This window comes from Piliocolobus tephrosceles, unplaced genomic scaffold, assembly GCF_002776525.5.
Source record: "Piliocolobus tephrosceles isolate RC106 unplaced genomic scaffold, ASM277652v3 unscaffolded_15576, whole genome shotgun sequence".
Taxonomy (NCBI): domain Eukaryota; kingdom Metazoa; phylum Chordata; class Mammalia; order Primates; family Cercopithecidae; genus Piliocolobus; species Piliocolobus tephrosceles.
This window is the reverse complement of record NW_022297172.1, coordinates 1-4677: the sequence shown is the minus strand read 5'-3', so window position 1 is coordinate 4677 and position 4677 is coordinate 1. Positions and strand designations below refer to the sequence as shown.

General features: G+C 44.2%; 1 pseudogene across 1 annotated transcript; it reads left to right on the top strand.

Moving 5' to 3' along the window:
• The first annotated feature begins 1197 nt into the window (after window positions 1–1197).
• LOC111532028 lies at window positions 1198–3602 on the top strand (annotated as a pseudogene). Its single transcript, XR_003307553.1, has 4 exons — window positions 1198–1380; window positions 1491–1602; window positions 2013–2118; window positions 2309–3602. The product of XR_003307553.1 is annotated as an uncharacterized LOC111532028 (transcript).
• Window positions 3603–4677: the final 1075 nt, after the last annotated feature.

Genomic DNA, 4677 nt, shown 5'->3' with positions numbered 1-4677 from the left:
TGGCAAAGAAACTTTCAGGAAATGTAGCAGGTAGTGTTAATATTTTTATTATCTCATTCCCAGAGAGCACCCAACAAAAAAGGGAGTGATCAGAGTGTCAGCTCAGGTCCCACGCATGTTCCTGGAGGGTTGTGCAAGCAAGATACCCCAGACTGTCATGGTTCGTCAGTCCCTACTCCACTGCCACCTCCTCCTGTGTCTCAGCCCAATTCTGTCTCCTCACCATCCTCTACACTGCAAATGCCCCTGCTTCCTTTGTATGATGTAGTGGTTAAGTGCAAGGCTGTAGTGTTAGACTACCTAGGATCAAATTCCAGCTCCACAAAAAAATAACAACCTGTGTGACTTCAGGTAAGTAAACTTAACATCTCTTGTGCCTTAGTGTCCTCACCTGTTAAATACTAATACTGGTACATACCTCCTGGGGTTGCTGTCGGGATTAAAAGGGGTAGTATGTAAGGTGGTTAGGAGAATACCTGGCATATAGTAAGTGCGCCATATTTTTTTTTTTTTTTAGCTATTATAATTACCAGGCCACAACAGCAGTATTTTATAATGTTAAAGGAACCCAGGTTCTAGAGCCAGTCTACCCGGGTTTGTATCCTAGATTCACTAAATACTGTTGACATTGGGAAAATCGTTTAACATCCTACGACCTCAATTTCTTAACCTGTAAAATGGGAATAATAGTACCACCTGTCTCCTAGAATTACTGTGAGAATTGTATGACACAATCTATTTAAAATGTTTAGCACCCTGCAGTCTTTCTATGCTGGACTCTCTTGAAACCTAGTATATGCCTTCTGCCAGGTCTGCAAGGAAGGGAAGAGCCACTGGATACTTTCTACTTCTAGGCTTGATGATTGCTATTACAGGAGCCGAACAATTTCATTGTCACTTTTCAGAACCTAGAGCAGCTGACTTACTCCCTCAACAGAAGGGTGCTGCTTTAACGCCAATCATTGTTCCTTTTCTTCAAAGTACTTGGTTCATAATTGTACATTTATAAGCCTATTAGGTTACTGTATCCCTCCCCCGAACAGTGCCTGACACATAATGGGCATCTAATGACCATTTGTTGAATGGACCAACTGGCCATGTGATTGATGAACTGGAGCAATTGGCTCCCTCCAGGCCTTCACTGAATCAGCAGTTTGCTGCGAAAGGTGTTCCCAGTGACCTTGAGGTGGAACAGGAATGGAACGTGGAGGTGGAGGACCCCTCCTTTCGACCCTAGTCCTGGCTTCCCTCGGGGATGGGGAGGCCAGAGGATCTGGGAAAAACACTGCTCCCTTCACTGAACGCCACTATGTAGCAGCGTCCACCAAAAGAGATAAAGTGACGAAACGCTGCAAAGCTGCGGGGCGGGAGGAAGTTGGGGTGAGTGGACTACCCTTTAGGCGGAGTCCTTCCTTAAGCTCCCGCCCGCGGCTCGGAACTGAGTCCTCTCAGCAGCCGGAGGGCGCTGCGTCGAGCCTTACACTCTATGATTTGCTCCTACCGACTCCCAAGAGGAAGTGCGATCGGGAACCTCCTATATACTTCCGTTTGCGGCGCGGCTTCTTTCTTTCTTCCCGTGCCGATATCGCTCTTGCAAGCATGGTAGGACTTGCTGGTGGGGCCGAGTAACATCCAGCTTAATCTTTCCCCCCTTCGTCGCCGGTGCTATGCCGGGATGCGTCCAGGCTCCTGTGTGGACTCGATATACCGGAGCAACCCAATTTTGCCGGGATCAACCCTAAAGGGACCGGGCTACCGGGCCAGGAATTGAAGTGATGGGTTCAAAGAGGTAGAGTTAGCCGGGGGTGGAGTTAATAAGATCTTTTCCCTCTTTGGGGCTCGACGGAGGGAGGAAGCTCTGCTTGAAGCACATGGGGCTGACCCACCCTGTAGTCAGAATTAGCATGTAGTGAGGAGTACTCGTGGAGTGCTTTAGCTTTAGCTGGGTGAGGTAGGGCGTTGTGCCATTGTGGTCAAATAACACTGCACGTTCTGAACGGTTTCTTTACTAGGTTAACGTCCCTAAAACCCGCCGGACTTTCTGTAAGAAGTGTGGCAAGCACCAACCCCACAAAGTGACACAGTACAAGAAGGGCAAGGATTCTCTGTATGCCCAGGGTAAGATGGATTCTGCATGATTTGGTGTTAATGTGACATTTGTGTTGTAGAGTAACATACGGGTCCAGGTCTCTTCCCCCCCACGCCCGACTTGAGCGTTAATATTTCTGCTGCAAAATTAAGATAAAACCTGTAAGAATTACTTGCTGATCTTCAGTATTTTATAACAAATACCAATTCGTTTTCCCAGGAAAGCGGCGTTATGACAGGAAGCAGAGTGGCTATGGTGGGCAAACTAAGCCGATTTTCCGGAAAAAGGTGAGTGGTAATTACTATTTGACGTTTCCCACTTAATTGCAGTAAGGATGTATACTTGTCTCTAGTCCACACACTTCATTATATAGGTATAGCGTTAGTTTAGCGAAGTTTTCACAGTTGACTGCAGTGATATATCTAGTAGGTGATGGAGCTGGGAATGCAACTCAGGTCTGATTAGTCCACAATACTGCACTATTTCAGTGTTTACGATTTTTTATCCTTTCCCCTCTGAAGAGGCAAAAAATTGAGGAATGTGCCCTGCTTTCCTAAGAACTGAGGTGTGAGTACGCTTGTAAATCCTTTCATTTGCTTTGTTCCTTATCTGTCATCATGTCTGAATCCTCGACTGTTGGTTGCACTAAGTTCTGTTGTTTCTCATCACAGAAACCTGCAGTCAGCTACCTGTTCTCGTGAAGTCTTAAAACTCTTATAGAATAGCCATTTAGGCCTGTCTGCTAGCCTCCTGAATTCTATATTCTCAGGCTGAGCGAGTTTCTGTTTATTCTCAAACCTTAGGTGATTTGGCTAACCATTAAAGTAATTAGCACGATGATTGGAACCGAGCATTCTCTCCAACACAGCATTTCTTTTGGCACTTTGCCTCTCATGCAGTTTAGCTCCAGAAAGTATTAAGGAATGACTTTAGTGCTCATTTGGATGCAGTAAGTGGTTTGGTCTCAGGGTGGCAGAAGGAATGCTTTTTATACCTTTTTACATTTGGATAACTTGTTTAGAAGACAGGTTCTAACTAGGTTTTGGCCTGTTAAGAACTGCAAGCTAGCAGCAGTAGCAGAACTCTTGCTAAAGGGGCAAGCTTATTAAGAAATTTGAGTATTTAAAAATTGACCTACCATATGATCCAACAATCCCACTGCTGAGTATATACCCAGAAGAAAATCAGCATATCCAAGAGATACCTGCACTCCTATGTTTGTTGCAGCACTGTTTATAATAGCTAAGATTTAGAAGCAACCTTAGTGTCCATCAGGGGATGAATGGATAAAGAAAATGTACCTATATGCAGCCAGGCGCAGTGGCTTGTGCCTAGCACTTTGGGAGGTCGAGGTGGGTGGATCACCTGAGGTCAGGAGTTTGAGACCAACCTGGCCAAGATGGTGAAACCTCGTCTCTAGTAAAAATACAAAAATTAGCTGGGCGTGTGGTGCGGGCCTGTAATCTCAGCTACCCGGGAGGCTGAGGCAGGAGAATCGCTGGAACCTGGGAGGCAGAGGCTGCAGTGAGCGGAGATCATGCCGCTGCACTCCAGCCTGGGCGACAGAGCAAGCCTCCATCTCAAAAAAGAAAAAAACAAGAAAAAAAGAAAATGCACCTATACGCAATGGAGTACTATTCAACATAAAAAGAATGATATCCAGTCATTTACAACAACATGGGTGGAACTGGAGATCATTATGTTAAGTGAAATAGGCACACAAAGACAAACATCACATGTTCTCATTTGTGGGATCTAAAAATCAAAACAAGTGGACTCGAATATAGAGAGTAGAAGGATGGTTACCAGAAGCTGGGAAGGGTAGTGGGGGGAGGTGGGGATGGTTAGTGGGTACAAAAAATTAGAATGAATTAGACCAACTATTTGATAGCACGACAGGGTGACTAAAGTCAATAACTTAGTTGCATATTTTAAAATAACTTAGAGTGTAATTGGATTGTTTGTGCCTCAAAGAAAAAAATGCAATAAAACTTTACAGTGGAGAAACCTAACAAGCACTACCTCAGCCAGGTAATCAAGGTTAACATCAACAGTCATGAGTCATGTTGATATATACCCTTGATAAGGTGTGATGAAAATGACACTAAAAAAAAACATAACCCTATCTAATCATGAGAAAAACAAATCCCAAGAGGGGCATTTTACAAAATACCTGACCAGTAGTGCTGAAATTGTCAAGATCATCAAAAAGGTCTGAGAAATTGCCACAGCCAAAGGAGTCTAGAGACATGATGACTAGATGTTAGGTTGTGTCCTGGATGGGGTCCTAGAACAGAAAAAGGACATTAGGAAGATACAAAGAAATTTTAAAAAGTATGGACTTGAGTTAATAAGGCATCAGTGTTGGTTTGTTAATGAGTCATACTAATGTAAGATGAGAAACTGGTTGTAAGGTTTATGAGAACTCTGTAGCATGTTTGCAATATTTTGGTAAATATGAAACTTGTAAACAATAGTTCTGTTTAGGTAAAAAGAGCAATCAAGGCCATGCGTGGTGGCTTACTAAGCGCCTGTAATCCCAGCACTTTGGGAGGCCGAGGCGGGTGGATCACCTGAGGTTAGGAGAT